We start from the raw sequence: 17,304 nt of genomic DNA, 5'->3' as shown, positions 1-17,304 counted from the left end.
GCCTCTCTCTTCTTTTCGTTCACATACACTTTATCCATTGCCATGGCTTCCACGTCTCGGACGCGGACCGGAAGGGGAAGGGAAGGGGAAGGGGAAGGGGAAGGGGAAGGGAAGTGGATCATCATCATTGCCACCACCACCGTCAACACTGCCATTGATCATAGAGGAGTTCTTCATCGTCGTCTATGAAGACCCTTTGGTCAAGAAGGTACGTACGCGTTCCCACATATATGATGCATGTGATTAATTATGGGCATGTTCTAAAAAACCTTTAATTTCAAGGGTTCCCTAATTTCAAACGATCGGCGCTCGATCTCTTTGCAGGAACTCCCAAAAAATTTGCGGACTATCTTGACGGCAAGGAGCCAGCTAAGGTGTATCTGCGAGCAGCTGATTGCGGTCCTCGTCTCTGGACCGTGGAGGTCCTATTTGACGGACAAGGCCGGATGTACCTCGACAAGGGCTGGGAGAAATTCGCCATCGCGCACGGTGTGGATTTCGGCTGGTTCGTACACTTCAAATATGAAGGCGATGATGTGCTCACGAGTGAAGGTGTTCGACGGAACAATGTGCAGGAGGTACTACTACTCGGACGACGAAGATATCGACGATGAAAGCGACGACGACGTGAAGCCATGCATCCATCCCCTTTAGATAATTAAGGGGATTATGACAAAGAATATATATGTAGCTTCATATGCATCGATTTAGAGATCTAGCTATTTTCTATATATTATGCATGTAAAAAATAATATCGCATTTCCACTATTATTCGAGCACCACATCCTCCAAACGATGCCGATGCCGATGCCGATATCGGCATGGTCGAACGGCTATGCTCGCCGCCACTGCTAGGTCAACGTCGGGATGCACAATGTTTAGCATAAGAGTCACTTTAAATTAAGCTGCGAAAATGGGCTGAGGCGACCCCTACAGAGCGGCTCTATATTATATTCTCTAAATAAAATAGACGACCATAGCGGTCATTGGCTGCGGAGGCCCCACAGAGCGGCAATATATAATTTTCTATAAATAAATAGACGACCCATCGGTCATTGGCTGCGGCAGCCCCATAGAGCGGCCCCATTTGTCATTAGCGACACCGCGTATACAATCGAGGAAATAAAATGGCCCACGCGTCGGCCGGTAGATGGATCCACCCGTCAGCGACGAGACGGTCGGCGAGGAACTGACCTCACGGTAACGGTAAGGCCTCTGACCTGACGGCAACCCGCGTCTTCGAGGGGTTTCAAACTAGAGGGAGGGGAAAACTGAGGAAAAACTAACGAGCTGGGGAAAACTGAGTACAACTAACGAAGCAGGGGCACGAAAATAGAAATCCCTATTTGTTATTGTGCCGGGTAAGTTGACCATATATTCTAGCATTGTTCTGACATACTCCACCTTTGTCTTGCCAAGGTCTTTTTATGTGAAAAAGGAATAATCAAAAGATTGGTTGAGTGCTACCTTGATCAGATAGGTCTTGGTCACTTGAAATTTTATTCAAAGAGAAACAAATAGATAATCTAGTTAACCTCGTGTTGCATTCATCATATTTCATAGCATGAGCATGTTATTGATTAAAAGTGATATCATGCCCGTATGTGAAGATTAATTGTGCAGCGGGATTTTTTTCCAAAACAAAAGGTGATATTTGTCAAAATAAACCATTAGTCCATCTTTGAGTATGTTTGATTCCAAGTTTCACAATATTCCGAATAGGTTTCACTTTTTCAGTGACCCTTCATGATTTTTTCAAAACATGTTGCGAAAAATCCAATTTTTGCAGTATCTCAAACATGTTTTTATGGCTACGTTCATTCCAAAACATGCCTGGAACCTCAATGATACTTCATGAAACCTTTCTAAGATAGAATGTGGTTTAGTTTGGCAAATATAAGGGTCATGTGAAAATATGTCACTAATGAATGGAAGTGCACATGTAGATGTAGCTAGTTTCGAAATAAGAGTATCGATCCATAGAGAGCTTACCGGCTATGGTCTTTATGCCCCTCGTTAACCTTCACCAAAGGATGCATGTAAGTTGTCCTTGATTCCAAGTAAGAGTGTAATAATGTTTGCAGATAAAGCAATAGTAAACTAGAATAATAAAAGTAACTGAACTACTAGACTAGAGCAAAATGATGTGGGTGTGGTTGTGGAGTGTAGCAATATGGTAAAGAAGTTCCCAGTGAGTGTTGGTTCCACCACTAGCCTTTAGATTATGTGTTTAACAAGATGATATTAGCCTTTTATTTATGCATGTATAGGGAGGAGATCCTAAATGGGTGATTGTAGACCAACCATCTGACCAGCCACCCCTCATAACCACAGAAGTGTACCAGGCCAGCCACCCAAATACACAAACTATTAAGAGTTCAACCAAGAACCCATGGATATGGACAAGCTTTGTGAGTTCCATTTATTCCCCCTTTAACCACGTGATGGTAGATCAGCGTGAGGGTGTCACTTGACGCCTCCTTATCACCATATGTCTAGAAGTAGCTCAGTCTCTTGTCCCTAAGGCAAATATTGCATGGGCATCTTCAAACAATATCAACAGAGAAAACTAATACACAAAATATAAACAAAGTATAACCATCTTCATTTCACACCATAAGTTATACTAGGGTTTCTCAATCTCCCCAAGAACAAAGAAACTACTCATGCATGGAGGTAAGCAACATAATCACAGTAATAGTATGGATCTAGTACATGGGGATGAATGAATACTTGTTCAAATCTACAACAAGGTCTAGGAAATACAATAAGATGAAGGTAAATGATGGTGGTGATGATGGCGATGGAGATGGTGTAGATGCAGCGGTTGATGATGGAGATGATGTCCAAACCTCCAAGGATCCAAGTCCCTTCTCCTCTTTTGTGGTGGTGATGGTGGAGATGTTCGCGGCGATGCCTATGGAGGCGGTGGAGCGACAGGACTCCACCATGGCGGCGTGGATGGATGAAGTCTTCGCCCTTAGCTCCACACTCCTTTATATAGGCCTATGAGGGTCCCCAATAGCCCCGAATACCGCCCCAATGACCTAGGGAAGGTCCAAGGACAATCAGGGATGAATTCTGTCAAGAAACACAGAACTTCACGAGGTTTCCGTCGCCTGAAAGCTGCGGTACGGCCAAGTCGTACGACCGGACTGCGGCCATACCAATGGTCGTCAAACTCTTTGATTGCTCCAGTATTTTGGCAGTTTCCTCGTACAAACTTCGATTGGGGTGTGTTTTGGCTTGTTCGACTCGTATGGACGAGTGCTACAACACCATAGTCTTGGATCTTTATTTTTAAATGATGAAAAAGTTCACATATTCCTACTCCTCAAATGGCTAATCCTAGCGCCTGTAGCTCCTCCATATTATGGCCTCTTTGATCCTCTTACCTTTGTTTATACATAATCTTCCATAACACCTACACATATCAAAGACAAGGAAAAGTGATAAAATTCTACCTAAACTACTAGTAGTGCAAAACTCGCATAAAAATAAATGAAAACCAGTAATCATGTATAGTAGGCATAGTTGTAGCTAGATTAAGCATGAGATGAGTGATAACTATGTATAAAGTATGCTCTAAAATTGTACATAAATTCCACTCATCAGTCACAAATCAATCATTTAGAGCATGAAACGAATGACATGGATACACCTTCTAGCGAATAGAATCAAAATGTGTGTCTCTGCATTCTGCTGCAAGTTAGATTCAGAATATTGCATTCTATTAATTTGTAAATAAACAATACTAAAAGCATATAAAAATGTTGTTTAGCTTGTGAATGTTATGTCTACAGTGTTGTTAGCAGCCATTTTTTGCCACATGTCAGTTGAGCAAGCCGAACATGTTGAAGACTAAGAAGTTCGATGAAAGCGTCTGGTTCTAAGCCAGATTTAGATGAGAAGCCATCTTGACGAGGAAGTAAGGTGCGGAAGCTAGAAGAATTAAGAAGTCACACAAAGAAGAAATCATAAATGAGGATTGACTTGTGTTTCAACCAAATTTTGGACACCTTAGTTCTCATCCAAATTATTGGCTATCTTAGGCCCAAGCCGGATTATAGGTCCAAGCCGGATTGCTAGCTATCTTAGGACCAGGCCGGATTGTTGGTATAAATCGGATTGTTGGTTATAGGCCCAAGTCGGATTGTTGTCTAAGACGATTTTTTTGCCACCTTAGGTCGAAAGTAGATTATTTGCCATCTTAGGCGTAAGGCAACCGAAGACAAAAAAAAAGTGGCTACCTCGGTCACAAATGGAAGCTCACTGGCGCACAAAGATCAGAATCACGCTTACTCAAGCATGAAGACGAAGGAAAGTTTGACTTCAACACAAATGGATCGATCAAGGAGGTTTTACCATGAGTCAACATAGATATTTGGGTCCAGATCTAGTACGAAGACGGATAAAAACTTGCCTAGTTTAGAGTTAGGGTTAGACTAGAATTATGCTATGTAAACATGTAAAGAGACATCTAAAACTTGTACAGGCTCATATATATGAGAGGTAATGAAAGATTACAATGAAGCAAACAATCGTCAAACATCAATACATCTACGTTTTGCCTTGTCAAACCCTTGTCCTTGTTCCTTTCTTCAGCGACTCTGTGTAGATGTTGCTTGAGATCGATAATGGAGATTGGATTGGTCTAACCTGGCCGAGTTCAACCCATAGTCGATGGAACCTTTGACGGGTTCCTCCCGAGGAACTGGGCCATTAGGTCTCAAAAGCGCCAACCAGATTGTCTTGCGTACCGTACTTCCGCCCGGTTTCCTTCAACGTGAACGTATCATTGCCAACGTTGAAGGTGCACGAGTGTGCCTGTGTAAGCTGGATTATTAGCGGTCTTGCATCGAGGCAGCAACTTCTTCGGCCTAAGCAGGATATTTCGCGGTCTAGCATTGATGCAACAATTTTTTTCATCCTAACAAGTGCATATCTAAAGGTATAATTGTTGCACCCCCATGGGGCATGGAGAGGCCATCCACGATAGGGCATCTGTCGAGAAATCGTTGGGCGCTCGCTCGCGTCTCTCCATCTATTGGGCCACATGTTGCCTTCTGGTTGGGTCAGCCCGAGGAGAAACAAAAAATATCGTGAACGGAGGGAAAAAGGCAATCGCCACACGCGAATCGCCAGAAACCCTATCGTATCTCCCCTTCTCATCCCGCAGCGCCGCCGTGCCGCGCTGCCTCTCCCCTTCCCCTCCCGCCGCCTCCCTCCTTCTCCCCCCGTCGCGCCGCCAGTTCCATCGCTCGCGCGCTCCATCGTTTCGGCCGCCTCCCTTTTGCCTCGCTCGTGGGCGACCTTCGTGAGGGGTCGGGCGAGAGAGTGCCGGCAGGGCGTCGCGGCGACCTCCGTTACTCCGGCGAGGATGGCGCGGTCGCGGAGGAGTGTCGAAGGATGGCCAGCAAGGGCGGCGCGGTCGAACTCTGCCAGGACGAGCTCCGGCGAGCTCAGGTGAGCTCAGGCGAGCTCCAGCAGAGGGAGCTCCGGCGCTGGATTGGTTGGGCAGTTAGATCCTCCTTTGCCCCTTATTTTTCAGGTTCGTCATCTCTCTCTCTCTCTCTCTCTCTCTCTCTCTCTCTCTCTCTCAAATATGCTCTCCTATAGGCTGAAGTGCTGAACTAAACGTGGAAGCAAACCTCTCTTGTTTGATTTAGTCCCCTGAACATTGTTTTTGGTTTGTGCCGATCCTTTTCTACATGGATTCATCCTCTCCTATAGGCTGAACTAAAAGTGGAAGGAGACTCTTTTTGCTTGATTTAGCCCTCTGAACATTATGTTTTGGTTTTTGCAGATCCGTTTCTACAAGAGGAGGAAAAAATTCGAGTTCACAAGGGACATGCTTACATGGCCAGTTAATCCTCTAAATGATGAATCCTTGTTTTACATATGTGGCTATCATACATATATTATTAACTGTTAATTGATTTGTTCTATGAATACCCCATTTCACTTTTTTGGGGTGTGGTATAGATACGGTTGAATGTAGCCTTCTATTGGTGTGCCTACAATCTTCATGCTTTTACACAACAGTTTATTGTGAAAGAGATTTGTGTGCACGTGCTTTGTACATAGATTTACCATTTATTTGGTTGGGAATCCTACAACTTTTAGATTTATCATTTGTTGGTGTGTTTACAAATCCTATAGCTACACCTGCAGGTACGAGAACAAGGATGCAGACTTTGTATGGCGGGTTATTTTCCCTTCCAATGTTTGCCAGAAAAAACTTTTCTGGTCCAACTGCAACCTGTGTACCAAGCTTGAGGAAATTTAGAAACCAAAGAAATACAAAATCCAAGAGCAAGGAGGATATGGATTTATGTTTTGTAGTTCTCCGTGTAATCCAATACACAAGATGTGAGAATTTTCCACATCATTTGTCATTTCTCCTTTGTTTATTTGTTCATGGTAATAGCACTTTCAGTGATTTGAGTTTGGTTAATCTGAGATACTCTTTTCTTGATTACATAATGTTGCAAAAAAGACTGGAGCAACAACCGCTGGTGTAACCTGAACACAGTGGAGGTTATGGAGAGACGCAGGCAGGATCCTCTGCTTCCGTTGAGCACGACGGCCGGCGTAGGAATTCGCTAACCCCAGGTGAGCCGTTGTTGATTCGCTGTAGTTTTTTCGTGTTCATATCATTATGTGCTTTACTTAATTTATTGATGCTTCAATGGTTTGTCTAATTATAGGTTACCTTTCAGTTCAAGGTTGCCTTGCATTCTGACCCTATGCTTTACTTAACCCAAGGTGAGGCTTTGTCCATTTCCCAAATCTGTGCAAGGTTTGAAGCGTCTGGCGAATTCTGATCCTATGGTCATGTGCTCAATGGAGGAGTGCTGCGCATATTATTGATGGAGCTGGAGAGCCGCACCTTGAAATTCGTTTAAAGGATCTGCAAGAGGACTTCATGGGTGGTGCTGAAATTACTGTTTTTTTCCTCTTGGAATAATAAATTGATGGTGCTATCTAACTTGGATTCTATTACATCCAAGTAAAATGGAGCTTGATGATTGTGTACCTCAGAAAAGCATCATAGTGAAGTTACTCATTTTAGGTGAGTGCAACCAATATGCGCCATATCTAAATTTCTTAGATGTGTTTTAGCTTCTCTGACTTTACAATAATTTGTATCCTTGCAAAGTTTTGCAGACTCTACCAGTTGAGCTAATAGTATGTCCTATGAGTAGGTTGGCACACCATGGGTTAATTGCTTCATCAAATGACTTTGGTGTAGAACTAAGGTTCTTTTCTCAGGCACTTCCTTTTTCTCCTGCCCATGTCAATATTGTGCAACCGGTTGTTCTTTTGCATCTCTAGAGATCTATGAATGTCTGCTACCTCAAGCCTCTTTGGTGTTATTGTTCACTGAGACCATTTCATTAATTAGTTTATTTAAATTTAGGTGACTATATCAATGTGAAAATTTCTATTTCATAATTAGAATGCATTACTTGTCCATTTTTATCTTTAGTATTTTACATGATCCACATTGATTTACTGAGCTAATAGAATGCAGCTCAAGATTTTGTTTTGTTGCTTTGGATGGTTTATCAAACCATTGCTCTTCGTTCTATAAATTCATAGCATTCCCGGCAATGACACCTTTCATCTATTTTCTCTTTAATGACTTCAGAAAATAGAATTTGAATTTGTTAATTATTTAAACTTGGCCAGTGAATAGATTGAGCTTTTTATTTCTTACCTTGGTAGATTTTGTTGTGTATATGGCGTTGTTGTCAGTGATATTGTACCTATTTCTTTGCTTTTTGAAGGAACACTTATCATCTGATAAAGTAAATATCCCAGTAGGTCATAGCACACCAGTTTTTCGGGTTCCGCCTAAAAGATGTCGGGAGATTGATTTGGCTTTATTTCACGATCAGGTACCACCTAAAAGATGTCACGAGAAACTACATGAAGAGCAGTTCTGGGCAATGACTCTACATGCAGAACTGGATGAACTACCTGCGATAAAACAGATGACAGTGACACCTTAGATGAGCTCGTGCTATATACATATTGAGTCCATTATCTAGGAGCCTGGCAACGAGCCTATTATAAGTGTTCCTGCCATTGAGTCTATTATCAGAGTTCCATATGTCAACTCTTAGCCTCTGCTTAGACAAGATTGTTTGCTTATAATCTCATTCAGACATAATACCACCCACCTCCCCCTTGTGCGAACTCCTACCTCTTCTCATGTTGGCTTCCATGGATCAAGACTATTGCGATGAAGAGTCTATGTCCACCCCCACTACTGCAGAAACATCTGTTGTGAACAACCATATTGGCAATCCAATTCCTATGATGTCAGCGTTTCCGCAGATCAAATTAAACATATTCCTTCTATGGTTGATTATATTATGCAGATGCTCAAAAAGAAACGTGGCGGAGGACCATGTCTACAGAAATAGGGAAGAGAAATAAACATATGAGGTACTATCAGATCTAGACCCAAATATATATACCATGTTGTTCTTGAATGACTACTTTCAACTGAGATACCCTATCTGCGATTTTTCTGCATCTCATGTACTGTGGTTTCAACCGAATAAAACAGACTCTTCATTGGCTTCACTTACACTGCGTTCACATGCCTTAGATAAATTCTGAAATATAACTCAGCTTCTGAATTGTAAGGGCATTATACTACTACTATACAGGGTTTTTGTTTGGTTGCGCCACCTATTTCCCCTGTCAATACCCATTGTTATATTTTTCTTATGGTTATCCAATAGAGAGTCCACCGTCATAGTTAGTAGGGAATTATTGTGAGACGCGGTGGAAGCTGAGGTATGCACTCTCTGCTCTTTCTTTCCTTATGTCATCTGCTTCTAGAACATTTTATTTTTACTATCCATCTTCAGTTCTTCACTAAATCCAAGTGAGTAAAAGTTATTGCTTTACCACCCTACTTTGTGTGGTTAACATAGCTCGTCTTTTTGTCGGATAATGTTAATAAATTTCTCCATAACATTAGTTCTTTCCATGCAACATGATGTCATGTGTGACCGTGATCATCATGATCTTAGCCTCCTGTTTTGCTTCACCATCAAACTTGGATCTTCCATGACGATCACATTATGGATGAGTGCATTTTATACATCTCATTGTTTAACCATTTTCTGTATTATCTAAGTTATCCCTAAAATGTTGATTTATCTTGCTACAACCTACAGTTCATTTTTACTATTCCAGATGCCCAAAGATTGATCTTATGATATTATATAGAACTAGAAGCGCAAACTATAATATCAAAATATGTTCCTAGGAGTACAGAATGCGAAGTTTGTACCTTCCACGGACTCACTTCAGCTTATTTTTCCTGGGATTCTGCAGGTAACATTAGGCACCCGAAAATTTGAGAAAATGGCTCCACAAGAGCAACCGAAGACGAAGTCTATGAAGTCAGGGAAGTGGTCTGATTGGGGAGGGCCAAGGAGAGGCCACCTGGGTGCCATGTCAGATTTGGTGAACCTGCATTCTCTTTTGTTCGAATGCATTGCATCTTCGGTGACTGCAAAGCATCAGGTTATTTGATCATGGTTATACATTTTGTTCAATGTCAAAGATGAAGTATTCTCATACTCCTGAGTTAATTGAGTAGTACACAGGTAGATTTACCGTCACTGCATGATTCAACTACATTAATCTACTATGACCTACTCCCAAATTGCTCATGTTGTTTGTTCTGAGTAGTATGACAGAGTACTGAAAATTGCATATTTATCATGTTGCACTTCAAAACATTGACACATACCTTATGTCTGCATTTCTTGTCTGCCTGCATCTATGTTTGAATTGAACACCCGTTAGTGTTTTTTCCTACTGACAAGATTCGAGTATGATATTTCAGGAAGCAAGTAAATACATTGTAGAAGTTCTCTTCGTTCAGCTTCCTATGTGTCCTTTTCCAGTGGTTTTATACTGCTGGAGATAACTGTTGATTTAAGAGCTTCACTACATTAGTCCTTCAAGCTTTATAAGAGCAGGTTAGATCATACTGTACGCCTAAATATCTGAAAGTAAAGTTGGCTGTGTTGTACTTCTTATATACTCCAGAATTTTAGGGGCATTTTTCTGCAGAAGTGTAGTGTAGTGTAGTTCATGCTTGGTGTGCTGTTCTCCTCTGAGTTGTCATGATTCAAGATTGAGTAGCTGAAAACTGAGGTAATTGTTTAGTGAACAAGCAAAAATTCTTGCTATAGGAGTACTTGATGTACGAGTATTATAATTCCTCTTTGTAGTTGTTGGAGTAGTGTTGTAGTGTTCAGTTATATTGTCATTTACTCCAATAGTCAACATACCTAGATGCCATCCAAGCATGCCAGTACATTGAATTATTCTTGATTACATGAAGTGAAGTGGAAATTAAGATCTGCATTGTGCAGTTGTTGTTCTGCATTTTGCTTCTTCTTCTTCCTCTAAATTCTGACCTTGTTCAGTAGGTGGGCTGAAGTTAATATCAGGAATAACCATTCTTCACGTGGCGTTCCAGGGACGATATCGATAGAGGAGTGAGCTTCTTCTTCAGGTGGTAACACTCGTGGCAGCACTTGTTCTTCATGTGGTAGCATCCCTTATTTACAGCTGGAGAAAAGCATATCTCATTTGATAGTGTCAACTGGATTTAGCTGGATCATACCATTCTCCGTTGTGTTTGACAGGCGTATTGTTCTTTTAGTCGTCTTCAGAAATCTATTTTGTATGAATGCATCTCAATTAAACATGTGTGTCATTTATTGACAAGATCTGCTATATGTGTTGTTCCAGAATATAAAACTATTGGGAGGTATTTTATATTTCGAGTCAAGGCTAACATACTGTATTCCCCTAAACACGCATTAAGCAAAATTAACCCACCAATCATATGAGTTGTTGCTTGATTATTCATACAAATCGGGTCACTTGGTGGCAGTACCATCTGATTACTCTGGCGTTTCTTTAATTGTCACAATCTGCCATCAACGAGAGTTATAGATGGTTTTCCGAGTACATTAAGACGGATTAAAAATCCTCGGCTGGAAAATCAGACGTTTGTGACATGACACGATGCTTGAATTGAGAATTAGAGATGTTTTTCAGGTGTGACATGATGCCTGAATTCTTGCCATGTTTGTCTATCCGTGTGGTGCAGGTGCGAGGTGGCGTTCAGCAGCGACGAGTGCAGTGAGCGGCAGGGTCCACCGCACACAGCAAGGTTGCATTCACCCACTCCATGCATGCTCGCTGTCTCCCTCGAACTCTACAACGAAGGGTCCAGGTGAGTGCTCTTATAATTTCTTGGCATTTTTAGTTCTCTTTCTTGACTGAGTTTTACTTGCTCCCGTTGTCAGCCTTACATGCTGGTTTCCAGTAGTTCTATGTTGTTAAAATTGCATGGATAACTTTGTGTGTTATTACTCAAAAGACTTTATACACAGGTTCCATTTCTATGTGAACGAAACTATGCTCATAGTTAACTGTCAATAGGTAGCGTGTAATGTTCAGGTTTCCACTCCACCTAATCGTTCAGTTTTTGTAAATTGATAGTGAGCACAGATGCACGCTTCCTGGACATTATTTCTTCCGGGTGTTTTGCCATCTGATGTAGATTACTTCTTCCCTGTCCTAATCTATAAGGCTACAACCCTGACTATAATGTTTCTGTATTGGATTTGCTGTCTGAAGATTCAAGGGATGACAGCCAGTTTGTGGAAGGTTCGGCAACAAAATATAATACTCCTATGTTGTTATGTACCACTAATTAGTTGCTAAACATGGGTTACTCATGCTACCGCTATCCTTACGCAAGTACAATAGTCATTGTTGAGATATATTCTGCGTTTTGTAGTAAACTTTAACTAACATAATAGTGGTGCAAGTACTTGTTATGATGATCCCATGTGTTCCTCAAGACTGAGCTGAACTAAGATCCATCATTGTTGCAAGTCGTAATTTTACTTGAGCTAGAATCTGATGATGCTCCAGCCGCGCAGGTTGTCAGCGCGGGATGGCGAGCTTGGGCCTGGCACGGCGTGGTTGCCAGGTGCCATGGCATGGCCTCTTTCAGCGGTGGCTTGGCGGACAGTGTTGTGGTGGTGTGCACCTTGGAGGGCGGCACTCTGTTCGCCGGGTGGCACGAGACGACAACTGTGGTTTGCCTAGCGACTTGGCTTGCTGGAGCCCGATCTGGGCCATAGTACCACACACATTGTGCATGCCTCTTATTTACTCGTTCCCAGTTAGTTAAAAGAAATAAAGTTTGTGATTTGAAATATATTAAATGCTTGTTGTGATTTGAAAAGCAAAACGTTATGTTGTGAACCGGCAGGTCTATGCTGCTTGCTTATAATAGACACGGGGCGTGTGCCAAGGACCATGTATTTCTTTTGTGATGATGATTAACCAGGTTTCCTGCAACAGTCTCCATGTTGTCACTTTTTTCTTTCCATCCCTTCGTGCTTGATTATTTCTATTCATTCTAGCAAAGGTCTCACTACTCCGAAAATTTTCTCATTCCTATGAACCTCCAGTTTATGGTTGTGGCTTAGTTATCTAGCAAAGTGCTATTTAATAGGTAGCTATAAACCTATAGCATTATATACTTATGAGAACAGATTGTGATTTTTGTTAGTCAAATCTTACATGCGTATGCATCTGGTTTCAATATACCACCCAATGCTTAGTCTGTGTTGAATTTCACGAGCTAATGACTTTGAAATTGTTAATTCAAATTTTCATATATTGTCATTTCTCACCTAATTTTAATTATCGTTATACAAAATATAAGTTGGTGCGAATTCTACGGGATCGTGCGCCAAGGCGCACATCTAAATCTAGTATAATTTGATTACCGCATATGCTTGTAGTTCAAGCTAAAATGTACACTGCTGATCGATTGTAACAATTTTTCTTCACCAGTGACAGTGGCAAACCTTTTGCCATCGTTTCAAACAGAAAAAAAATGTACTCCTTCCGTCCATACATAAAAAGATGTTGAACATTTATCTGAATTCGGATTGTATTACACTAAAAAGTATCTTTATACATCTAAATTTAGATAAATTTGTGGTATCCTTTTATAGTTAGAGATAGTACATCGCTCACGTAGCTGCTAGCTAGTCTACATGGCTACATGAATATTATTCAGAGGACAAAATAAAGGTGACCAACTAATCATGCCTTGGAACGGAAATCAGTTTAATAGAACAGAAGGTACGTCCCCAGTTCATACGGAGACATATATCAGTGGACCCTTGTTGAGCCTACAAGCGCGTCGAGCTAACGCAATGCCTAGCCGAGCAGCTGCCACACACGATTAGCCGCTTTTCACCTAAACGGCACGCTGTCTCGGCGCGTACGTTAGAGCATCTCCAGTCGCGTTCCCCAAATCATCCCCCAAACCGCGCCGGATCGAGCGTTTGGGGGACGTGTTTTGTTCGTGCCGCGTTTGGGGGACGTCGCTCCCCAGCCACGTCCCCCAAACGCCGCCCCCAAATGAATATTTGTGCACGAAAATAAAGGTTTTCATTCAATTTTGATTATATATTACAAAGTTTGAATGAAAACGGCTAGATTTCATCTAAACCTAGACTGCGACCGCCCGGCGGCGCGTTCGACGGCCCCGCCCCGTCGTCGCCTCCCCTACGCCGCAGCTCCTCCTGCGCGCGCCTCCTCTCCTTGCGTTCGGCGGTGGCCGGACGGTGCCGCTCCCCGCCGCGCGTCCTCCGCCGTCCCCTGCTGCGCCGCACGGAGGGAGAGCTCGATGGCGCGACGAATATGCGCCTCTTCGAGGGCACGGGCGTCGTCCTGGAGCTTCTTCTCCGACTCGAAGGACTCGACGAGGGCGCGTTGCTCGATCGGCCGTCTCGTCGGGTGCGGGGCGTCGTCGTCGGACCAGTCGAACTCGTCGTCGTCGTCGTCGTCCTCCACCTCGGTCTCCTCCGCCTCGGCCTCCTCCTCCTCCATTGGCGCCTCCTCCTCCACATCTGTTGGCGCCTCCATCATCACCGCCGCAAACGCGTCGGCCGCCGCCAACTGCTCCGCCCGCCTCCCCCATAGCGCCGTAGCGCCGCCTCCCGGCCGTCGACCGCTCCTCCGCCGTCGCCTCGCTCGCTGGAGCTCGATCGACTCACGCCGCCGGCGCTCGATCGAGTCACGCCGTTCACGGAACGGCGCACGCCGCTCATCGCGGCGGCGCCGGCGCTCGTCGGCCCGTCGCTGCTCCATCTCCTCCCGATGCCGGCGCCGTCGCGCCTCTTGTCCCGTCGAGGCGTCGAACGCCGCAACGGTGTCGCACTGCTCGCTCTCGCCACGGCTGCGCCGCCGCGGCCTCCTCGGTGCGCGGAGGCGGGGGCGGAGAACGCCGCTAGATCCGCCGCCTGCTGCGCCTCACGCCGGCCGGCGGGCCTCCTCCTCGAGTGCCTCCTCGAGTGCCGCACGCCGCTGCCGGCTCGTCAATGGAGGAGACGGCGGTGGAGGGAAGTGGCCATCGCCGGGGCGGTTCGCCATTGCCACTGGTGATGGAGGAGACGGCTGTGGAGCGACGAGGGCTGTGTTTGTTGCCGGCGGGGTGTGGTGGCTACCATTGATGAGCCGGGAGACATTTTTATAGACGCCGGCGTCGGGAAGAAAGCGCGGAACAGACGAGAAGAGGCGGGAAGATCGCGCGGGAACGGGCGGTGGCGTGCGAACGCCGGCGACGCGTGGAGGCTGCGCGACGACCGAGCGAGACGTCTCGCCTCGCCCCTCCGTCGCCATTAAGGCAAAGATGCCGCGCTGCGCGCGAATAACTTCCGTCGCGAGGTAGGCGACGGTTAGGTTAGAATTAGCGTGCGGCCCGACGCGTCGGCCCGCGCCTCCTCGCCTCTCATTTCGTTGTGTCCGGCGTCCCCGGAGCGTCCCCTGTGGGACGGGGACGGGCTCGGGGCGCCGGACACCGTATAGGGGCGCGCCGGACAAAAAAGGGCTTTGGGGGACGCGGCTGGAACGCTTTTTTTGTCCGGCGCACCCCAAATCCCTTTGGGGGGACGGTTTAGTGAAGATGCTCTTAGGACGGCGGTGGAGAAGACGCACCGGAGGACGGGGTGGGTCCGTGCGCGCCACCGCCACAGCACAAACGCGCGCCTGACTCTTCGCGGCGGCGGCGCCCAACACGAGTCCAGGCTGCAAAAGCCATGGAACATTCTTTCAGCTAGTCAGCTAGACGACACACGACCAAACTAGCGTGTCATAGATTATTGCCTGCCTGTCATCTACTGTGCTTACTACATGTGACGCGAGATCTACAATCTTGATGACCCTGTGGGATCTGCCTTACGCATGCTCACTTGTAAATTGTAAGGGCATGCCCAATGCACTGCTCTAGAGGTATTGCCTCACACCTTTAGTTAGGTTCGGGTGGTTCAAAATAGGTTCGGATGAGGAGGCAGCCTCCTCTTTAAGAAGTGGGATCTTAAGCTTTAAAAGCATGCTTTTTGGAGAGAAAAAGAGATACATAGTGTCATATTTGTGGGGTTCCTTCTCTTTTTTTTCTAACTAAAGTTGTAGCTTCAATTGGAGAGATAAAATTCACCATGTTGCTTCTGACAACCTTTTTACATGGAGCAACTAATTGTGTATGCCACCATTGCTCATGCCCTAATCCTAGTACGTCGCTAAGATAAAGTATGCATATCTCATGTATGCCACATCATCTTCTAGGAAACATAATTTGGCTCGTCCGTGCATATGAACTCGTTGTTTAAAAATATATTTTAATTTTTTTTAGAAAACAGTTGCATATACATCTCGACAATTTTTTTTCGGAAAAAAGAGATGACAAGTGTACCTAAATTTGGGGGAAAAAGTAACATTTTTTATGTCCCATGTAAAAAGCACAATTTTCGATACTCCAACATGACTATTCAGCATGTTTGGCCATGGGCAGCCCGGCCCGAAAAACCCGAGCCTAGGATTGAAGACGTTGTCCCGATAGCCGGGCCGGGCTGGGCCTGGGTAGACCGAAAATGCACTTAACACTACGGCCCGGTCTGCGGCCCGATGGGCTTCATGGGTATTTGGCCGGGCTAGACCGAGCTTGGGCCTGATTTTTTTGTGTCGGGCTTTTCTCGGCCTAGCCCGGCCCAACACATGGCCAGGTATACTATTCACGGAGCCAAAACACCACCGCCTTCTCAAAGGAAGTTAGCCAAACGGCCAACACAATGTTTATAGTCTTGCAAATCTCATGGGTAGACTATTGCTCTCGCAATAGCAAAGCACTCCACACCGCCAACCGAACACGGCTACTCCCCCCCCCCCCCATCATCAGTACATATAGCATGCGTCTGAAACGCTCACCTCGAAGAAGTATCGCCTTCTGCCATAGGTCCACCTCGCTTTTGATATCCTTTGAAAGTTGGATGTTGAACTCCGTACGCGACTTGTCTTGTTAGGCCCTCTTCAACTAAGGGTGGTGTTCGGGTATTTTAAGATTTGGAATGTCAAGTCCTCTCACCGAGATGGGGAGCAAACGTTGCTCCTAAGCACAATATCGGCTGCGATGTTCATCGGGTTTAGGAAGATAAGAGTTTGCACTGAAATTTTCCGTGTTTCTTGTAGGAGAAGCTGAGAGCGCCGAGAGACGTTGCTACCGTTCTAAGTGAATACACACTGACATACGTGACAAGTCACTCATGAAACTCGTGTGTGAATAGAGTGCAGAGGAAAGAAGGCTAAGAAGTGGTTAAGCATGGCAAAAAAAATTGGGGGCCAAATGGGTATGAGAACTCATGTGCACTTTCACAAAAAAAATAACATTGTGTGATGCCATGTGTCTGGACTTATGTAAAGTTCAGGGTCTCCAGAGACCGAGTTGCAGGCTCGTAGTGCATGTTATTTTGATGGCAAGGTTATGGTTAATTCGTAGGAATGAACTCGTCAAGCATACAAACATTTTATACTCCAAATGCTAAAGAGCGGTCTATCGGACGAGGGAACCAAGCAAAGTTACATATTGCCATTGGCCGGCGGATTAAGATATTATATTCGTCGGATTTCCTAAAAAGAAATGGAGATATTCGTTGCTCTCAAAGCTCACGAGTCATCGCCGATCTTCCATTCTTCCGGTCGTTCTCACCACCTGAAGACAATTGGCGAAGGTTTACTATAAATAATCTGATGTAACACTCGCGAATCGGTAGATTAGAGAGCAAGACATGGTGGCGAATTGGTCCAGGGTGTTTCGTAGTGGAGCTTCACTTTCTCAAACAATTATAATGGACTAAATTATGGTCGGAATCCCCGCGTTGCTAATAAATC

Source organism: Lolium rigidum, chromosome 6, assembly GCF_022539505.1.
Source record: "Lolium rigidum isolate FL_2022 chromosome 6, APGP_CSIRO_Lrig_0.1, whole genome shotgun sequence".
Lineage (NCBI taxonomy): Eukaryota > Viridiplantae > Streptophyta > Magnoliopsida > Poales > Poaceae > Lolium > Lolium rigidum.
This window is presented reverse-complemented; position numbering follows the sequence as displayed.